Source organism: Podarcis filfolensis, assembly GCF_964270895.1.
Source record: "Podarcis filfolensis genome assembly, chromosome: 8".
In the NCBI taxonomy this organism is placed as follows: Eukaryota; Metazoa; Chordata; class Lepidosauria; order Squamata; family Lacertidae; genus Podarcis; species Podarcis filfolensis.
Genome location: NC_139611.1, coordinates 39,072,453 through 39,081,185, shown reverse-complemented (window position 1 = coordinate 39,081,185; position 8,733 = coordinate 39,072,453).

Genomic DNA, 8,733 nt, shown 5'->3' with positions numbered 1-8,733 from the left:
GTGTTCTCACCATGTACTTACATAGTGGATACTGATTTTTCAACAACTTTTCATAATTTTCTGTAAGATTAACAGTGCTAACCCCTTGCCAGCCTAATCAGAAATAAGTCCACTGAGTTTAGCAGGTCTCATCACCAGGTATGTGGGTACAAGATTTCAGTCCTCTAATCTTCCAATTTCACCCATCATGTTTGCTCCTTCTCTGACCCTAAACCTTACTTCACAGACTGTTATATCCTGGAGTATTATTATGATTAACAATAATTATTGATATACTGGAGATACTTCCCAAAAGTTGCAATTTGAAATTACTTGCAGATGATTTTAAAAATGGTACAATTAAAAACAAAAACAACCATCAGCTGCCAATGGCCTACAAAAACAAGAAGAAAGCTTTCTTTTCATAGTTGTTCTAAACTGTTTTTAATATTGTGCTTTAATGCTGTTACCTGTTCAGGGACATTAGGGTGAAGGGCAGGTTATAATTATTAATTACTACTACTATTACTACATAATTTTTCTATCCAAGACCCACCCTATTCCTGTGAATGTAATTTGTTTTAACTGTTTTTAATGTTGTTAAAACCCACCCTGGGACCTGCTGGTGGTAGGTAATAAATTCAATGTTGATGCTGCTGACAATAATAATATTTCAGCAGTAGAATCTCTGGATCTAGTGGTCAACACTTCCCCAATCTTTTCTCTCTCCCCTCCTATTTCTTTCAATGGGATCCTTACTGGGAAACTTCTCAATGGATTCTGGATGTTATCATTTTGCCTTTCAATTTTAGCTCTCTCTGGGCTGAAATTAACTAGCATGAAATCCTAGTTAAAGACTCCCTCTCCCTTCCCCCTGAACACACCTCCCTCTTCTCCTCTCTGGACCCACCACAGTTCCCAGCCTCTCTGGAGATCTACCTTTCACGAAGCTGTTTCTTCTCAGACCTGATTATTCTGAGCCCAAGGGGGATTTCTCTCAGCTCAGCTTACAACGAAATTATCAATAACTTCGGCAGAGGCAATTAATGGCACAAATGCCTCGCTGTGTGGATCAAGCTTGGCATGTAGCTGGCCATTTCTGCAAGTTGGGATTGTGTGTGGATTTTTCTTTTTTTAGTAAAGCAACATTCATCAAGTGGAAAGGAAAGAAAAATACCCCCTCACAAGCCCTAACTGAAATAGTAATAGCAAGAAGTCTGGGGGGAGCGGGGAGGAGGAAATGTCAATGCATACTGGAGAAATTTTTCGAGAAGCAATATTTTTGTTCACCTTCCCCTCCTCCCTAAATAATACCTCTCAATCAGATTCCAGAGAAACTTGACATTAAAGCAACCATCCCTTCTAGGAAGTGTACATGTTTGCAGAGTGGTGGAGTTCAAATCCCCCAATGAAAACTGCAGGTTTATTCTCCTGATTATCATCTAGATCTGTTGGTCCCAGAAACTTGCTTCCTCCTTTCCCTCCCTGAAAGAACACTCTGCTCCAAAGGCCAGTTAACTGGGAGGGGAAAGCGAAGCGAGGCAAATGCTGGCCTATGCCCCTAGCTTCCCAGGATGAACATCAAGGCAAGGGGGCAGGCCAGCTCGCTCCCTTCTGTTGGCCAGAGAAAGAGCAGGTGCTCCAGCACTTTCGTTCTTCTCTCCTCCCCATCCCTTTTTCCTTATGTATCCTTGTAAGCTGGCAGGCAGTGACTGTCTTATCTTTTAATGTATGTAGGCCACTTAGAAAAAGGGTCATGATTATGATGAAGAAGCATTTAGGTTTGGCCTTTACTTATGTCAGACAATAAAGTGTCAAGCCTGATCTTCTGTACAAGGAAGGAGGAAAGATGACACATCTTGAATTGTGGGCATGCCTGCCAAGGGGCTTGGTCTGCAGGCTCCAGGTGAGATTTTGCACAGTTACAGATGGCTCAGTGTTGAGTGAACCAGCCAAACCAGAAGATGCCTTGGATGCCAACTATTCCACAGGCCATTGAGCTCAGACTAAACAGGCAGGTCCCCTTTTCATGCAATGCACCTTTTGACAGGGAAGTGAAGATAAGGCCCCAAGCTTTCTAGAGTGGATGAGTGCACATTCACCCCACCAGGCCTCTGCCCCTGCAAAGACAGAGCCTTCCCCATGCTTTTTGATCTGGGCTTCCATGTGTATTGAACAGACGCTGCTACAGGTAGACCCCAAGTAGGCAATAGCCCTCTACGCTTTTGAGCCTGTCCCCAGTAACTGGCTTCCAGTGGTAGGCTGCCCCTGAATATGGAACATTTGAAGCCCTAAACGGCCTCAGCCCTGTATACTTGAAGGAGCATCTCCATCCCCATCATTGAGCCTGGACACTGAGGTCCAGTTCTGAGGGTCTTCTGGTGGTTCCCTCACTGAGAGAAGTGAAGTTGCAGGGAACCAGGCAGAGGGCCTTCTTGGTAGTGGTGCCCGCCTGTGAAACACCCTCCCATCAGATATCAAATCGATAAACAATTATATCACTTTCTGAATGCAGCCATGTTTGAGGAAGCTTTCAATGCTTGATGTTTCGTTGTGTTCTTTTATATTCTGTTGAAAGCTGCCCAGAGTATCTGGGGCAACCCAGTCAGATGGGCAGGGTACAAAAAATAGATCATCATCATCATCATCATGAGCTCTCAGCTGTTGCTGTGCAGCCACCAATGGTGTTTTATACACCATTGCATTGAATCCAAGGGCACCCATGAAGCTGTCATGAAGACCAATGTTGACGACAAAGGAATGGGCCACCCACCCAGCTTCCAAAAACTTTACAGACTCCAATGCAGTCTTGTCCCACCAGGTCTATTCTTATCGCAGCAAGAATCCACATCTCTGCTGGGAATCAGACACCAAGTGGGTCTGGTTATGGTCCGTTTAAGCCACACATGACAGCAGTCACCCTGTTCTTTTGCAAAGACCATGGCAGGGGTAATAGGGGAGGGGGAATATTTATTTCGCACAAGGATTTGCCAACTGGATTCCCTCCACCCCAAGCTGCCTGACAGTCATGAACATTTTTACTGGCTTGTGAATGCATTTCAGGGGGCCTGGTAGCTGCCATTACATACCACACCACGAAGCACTGGATGTTCTCTAGGATTCATGAGGGAGCCTCCATTCATTTCCCTGGAGGAGGGCAGCTTTTCATAGACTCCTCCTGCTCACTTGGATTTAGTCCCCATCACACCAAAGTGAAGATGGAAGGCATCGTAACATGAAAGAGTTCCTTTGGAGCACACTAAATTCTATTCAAAGGAGATCCAGGTCACACTATATAGCACTTTTTCAGTCCTGGCCCATTCCACCTTCACAGGCGAGGCTTCCCCCAAAGAATCCTGGGAATTGTGGCTTGTTCTGGGTTCTGGGAACTATAGTGCCCTGAGGGTTAACAGCTCTCAGCACTCTTAACAAACTACTCTCCAGGATTCTTGAGGAGAAGCTGTGCTTGTTTAAAGAGAACTTTAAACAGATAGTGTGGATGCAACCCCATTGAATGCAATTTAGTTGTCTATAAACCTCTATGCTTGAAATGGACTTTTGGGCCAATGCATTAAGAGTGTTGGGCTAGGACTGGGAAGACCCCAGGTATAGACCCACAACTCAGTCATGAAGCACACTGGGAGACCTAGGAGCAGTCACTTTCACTCAGCATAACCCACCTCACAGGGGTGTTATGATTAAAACAAATGAAGAGAACACTATATGCCACCTGGAATTCCTTGGAGAAAAATCAAGGGGTAAATGTAATTAATAAAGAATAAAACCCAAACATTTTATTTATTTATTTTATTTATTAGACACGTATCACCATCATAAGATCTCATGGCGGTTCGCAAGATAAACATTCAAGGTAAAAGGTAAATATAGCTTGGGGCAGGGCCTGGATGAGGCCCTGATGTGTTGATTCAGAATACCACAGCTCTACAAGGTATACACCACAGCCTGCATCAGTCCTTGTTAAAATTTAGAGGGAGGAATCAAGGAGAAATGGTTATGTCAGCAGTGAGACACACTAATCAAGAGGTGCAGATATTTAATTCTTACTGAATTCAAAATCTGGCACAATTTCAGTACTGTATCACATTTTTGGACCCCCCTTTCCAATGTTTCCTTGGAACATTACTGAGACCATAGTTCCCTGTTCCCTGCTCCCCCCCCCCATGCCCACATACCAAACCTCTCAATTAGTATGACTTTTTATGATCAGTTTTATTTGGTTACTTAAATAACGTCTAACTTACCTTTCCACCCCAAAGAGTACTGACGGTGGTTACCAGTAAAACAGACCATAAAATATAAAAACCGTAAACATAAAACCAAACAAGCTGGGGAATGTAGGAAAGGGAAAGATAGACACTTAAAAACCGTGCAGAGATGCATGGCCTAAGATTTCAATGGATGTTTGATGCACCAATTGCGCTGCCTGCTGGCCACTCATGGAATTTATGACTGCTAAGAAGTGAGGTACTTTGGAAAACTCTGTAACTTACCAGCTGATCCTATGCAAGTTTATTCAAAAGTGAGCAAACATGCATAGAGTTCTAGCCATAAAGTGTTAATAAAAGATTTATTTTTTTAAAGGTAAGGACCTGCGTACCTTTATGATGCTGACACTTTTGTAAATGCATTTACAAGGACGTTCCTCAAAATGGGGACATCTTGGTGAATTTTAGCCAGGCAGACATTTGCTCCTAAATCATACTATGGCAATTCATTTAGGTTTCTTTTTTTAAAAAAAGTATTTCTGGAGTTTTCCCTCTATTTCCTGGTACTTCATATTTTGAGTCCCCTTGCTGTTTGGAATGGAAATTAATCCTGAAATGCCAAAAATAGCCCCAAGGTATTGGTATATACTCCTTTCTGTGAAAAGCTCTCCAAATCTAATGGTCAGCAAGCAAAGCCACACCTGGAAGAAGCAGGATATAATAATGCTTCCCCGGGGATTTGCAAGGAACCAGGAGTTTATGTACAATAGGAATTGCTGTGCCTGTTTACACGCAGCAGCAAAGAATGACTCCCATATATCAACAACTTGAGTGATTGTTTCCTTTCGGAGATGAAAACTTTGCTTTCTGTAAATGAAACAGTCCAAAGTCATAGAAATCATCTACGAAGGCAACCAGCTCTTAATATAGCAACTGTTAAAATTCTTACCAAAACAAGAGGAAGGTATTTTTCTTTTCTCTTTTGCAAGACTGTGGCACTCCAGTTATTGGTGAGCTCTCATCTGCCCCAGTCAACATGGGCAATGGTCAAAACTGCACCCACCCTCTGGAATACCTTTCTACATGCTGTTAAAAGGCAGGGACAGTGGCAAGCTTTAAGCACCACATGATAATTAATTGGTACAAATAGGTGTGGGAAACAGCTCTCTTAGAAAGACTGACAAACAGATTAAGGATGTGCTGGGGGGAGAATAAGAAATACAATTTTACTTCTGTCTGGTTTGATTTCATAATGTATGCTATGCCAGTGTCCCAGAAAATGAACAACCTCCCTCCTCCTGCCATCTTGTTAACTTAGCTACAATCTCTTTTTAACAATATCTCCACTCCTCTCACATATTATAGCCTTCTTACCTGCTAGGCAGTAAGAAACACAGTTGTCAACGCTGATACCATTTCACAATAGGGAAAAACCACTACCACACCTTTCTGGAGAAACTCAGATACTGGAAAGGCTACTATATCATAACTACATGGATGTTTTTATTTTATGTTTTGTATTCTACCAAAACTTTGTATCTCAATGGCCTAAGTCAATATTTTGGATAATGCATTATCCACGTGCTCTCGTATACAGTGGTACCTCAGGTTACAAACCCCTCGGGTTACAAACACTTTGGGTTACAGACTCCGCTAACCCGGAAGTAGTACCTCAGGTTAAGAACTTTACCTCAGGGGGGCCACCAGAGGGCGCATGGGAAGATGGCCGACAATAACATCTCTCCGACCCACACGAGGTAATTAAGAGGCTGTGATGGGAGTATGCAGCCTCCCTGCCACCCCAAGGGAATGGAGAGGGGGACTGCCATGTCAGCTGTGTCCATAATTCACCTCCGGATTCGAAAGAAGGGGGTGAGGACACTTGGCACAAAGCCCTCGGGTGACGTCGGCTCTCCCTGATGCTGTCTCTAATCGCGCACTGGTTCGCATTAGCACGAAACATATAATTGGAAACATATAATTGGAAAGAAGCTAATGCACATACATCAAGTGAAGATCGGGACTAAAGACTGCAGATTAATGGGATCTCTGCGTGTGGAGTGACAGGTTGGACAAATAAATCAAGTGAAGAATCATCATTAAAAGACTGGTATGTTGGAGTGAAACGGAAAGGGGGGGAGGAAAAAACTTTTCTTATTTTGTCTTACGTGAGTACCAATAATCCTCCCCTCCAGAGAGAAGAATCGTTGCTAATTACTAATCACAAGCAGGAGCTAAGAAGTGTGTTGAAATGAATTACTGATCAAAGAGAGGTCTGGTGGAAACAACGGGGAATGGAAAGAAAGTTCTATGACGCAGTTAAAAATGGACCTCCGTTAAGACAGGCTTGCCGGAGGATGAGGGGGAGGAGGACCAGGGTCATCGGAATGTGAATGTATGGTTATCGGAATGTGATCTTGACCTGGCAGGTCCCTCTGAGGCATAGATTGGCAAGCCTGTAGAAATCAACGGACAGGCTGTGGAATGTTTTTTACGGAGATGTGGAAATGGCGTCTGTCCTTTATGTGATATGACTATTGGGGAGTGTAAAACCCACACAGAATATGTTTGTTTGTAACCCGCTTGTGAAGATTATCAGAGATCACAAAGAAAGGAATATATGATAACAACAAGAAGATGAAGAAAAAAACAAAGAGACTATCTGGACAGAACTGGATAGAACTGTTTAATTACAGCAGCAGCAGCAAGAGCGAAGTTTGGATCCCTTTCGGAGCTTGAAGTATGGGTAAAAAGGTAAAGGTACCCCTGCCCGTACGGGCCAGTCTTGACAGACTCTAGGGTTGTGCGCTCATCTCACTCTATAGGCCGGGAGCCAGCGCTGTCCGCAGACACTTCCGGGTCACATGGCCAGCGTGACGAAGCTGCTCCGGCGAACTGGCACCAGAGCAGCACACGGAACGCCGTTTACCTTCCCGCTGGTAAGCGGTCCCTATTTATCTACTTGCACCCAGGGGTGCTTTCGAACTGCTAGATTGGCAGGCGCTGGGACCGAACGACGGGAGCGCACCCCGCCGCGGGGATTCAAATCGCCGACCGTGCAATCGGCAAGTCCTAGGCGCTGAGGTTTTACCCACAACGCCACCTGCGTCCCGAAGTATGGGTACCCCCAACAAAAATTTTAAAAAATTTGGCTGTATAATTTGGAACTAATGTGATTTGGAATTAATGTGATTTGATTGGCCTGTTAATAAAAATTATATTAAAAAAAAGAACTTTACCTCAGGATGAGAACAGAAACTGTGTGGCGGCGGCACAGCGGCAGCGGGAGGCCCCATTAGCTAAAGTAGTACCTCAGGTTAAGAACGGTTTCAGGTTCAGAACGGACATCCGCAACGAATTAAGTTCGTAACCAGAGGTACCACTGTATGCAAGTTATTTCACCATTTTGTTTATTCTATTTATAGGGAAATAAAATTAAAAAGAAAGCAAAAACACACGCCAGCTCTCCACCATGGGCTCCGATTTTACTCAACCCACAGGCTATTAATTGGTCTAATCATTTGCTTAAACAATGTTGCAATTTAATTTTCTATTTTTCTGGCTGATTAGCTATATTTTTATTCCCTGCAGAGCTTTCCATAGATTAAAAACCCAGTGCACAGAACAGGAAAGGGACCATCCTTTGGATCATCTGACTTGAAAAGCACCATGCTTTTTGGAAACCATGGTCCCCAACCCAAAGAATTACTTAAAGTGGGTGGAGGTGGTATGTGTTTACCACACTAAAGAAAAATGTTGGTTTCCATCTTCTGAGCATCTCCCACTGCATTAGAAATTGCATTTGAAATTTTGCAGAATTTCCAAAGGAGCTTGCAATGTGATATCTGCAGGGTGGCATGGAAAGATGGTGTTACTATTTAAGAAGAGCAGGTTAGAAGCCCCTTTCGATGCATCGAGCTCACACAGGATCATTCCAGGGAGGGGTGGCTCTTCAGAGATTGTTCAATTACAATTCCCACCATCCCTGCCCATTAGCTATACAGGTTGGGGCTGATGGGAATTGGAGACCCAACAACATCTGGAGGGTCACATGTTCCCTGTACTAGGAGTAGGTGGCTAACTCTGAATACAACTTAGTTTAATTACAACTTAAGAGTTAGCTACACTCGTTATTTTGAATGGGTCTCCTCTGTATAGGACGAGAACCCCGGATGCAAGCCATAAGCTCCAGTATTATAATATGGCGAGCAGCAGTGGCTCAGAGACACAGCAACTGCTTTACACTCAGAAGGACCCAGGTTTGAGTCTAGGCACCTCTAAGCGGGACTGGAAAAGGAACTTCCTGAAATCCCAGAGAGTTGCTGCCAGTCAGTGTTGATAACATTGAGGTAGCTGGACCAATGGTCTGAGTCTGTATAAGGCAGCTTCCTACATTCCTAGTGCTCAAGCTCTTGGGAAAAAAAGAAGGGAAGGGAAGAGGCATTTTCCCATTGTGTTGGTTTCTTTCAAACTGTTGCAGGGCATCAATATAATTGCTTTTAGCTTTTGTTTTCCTAAGGCAAAAAAG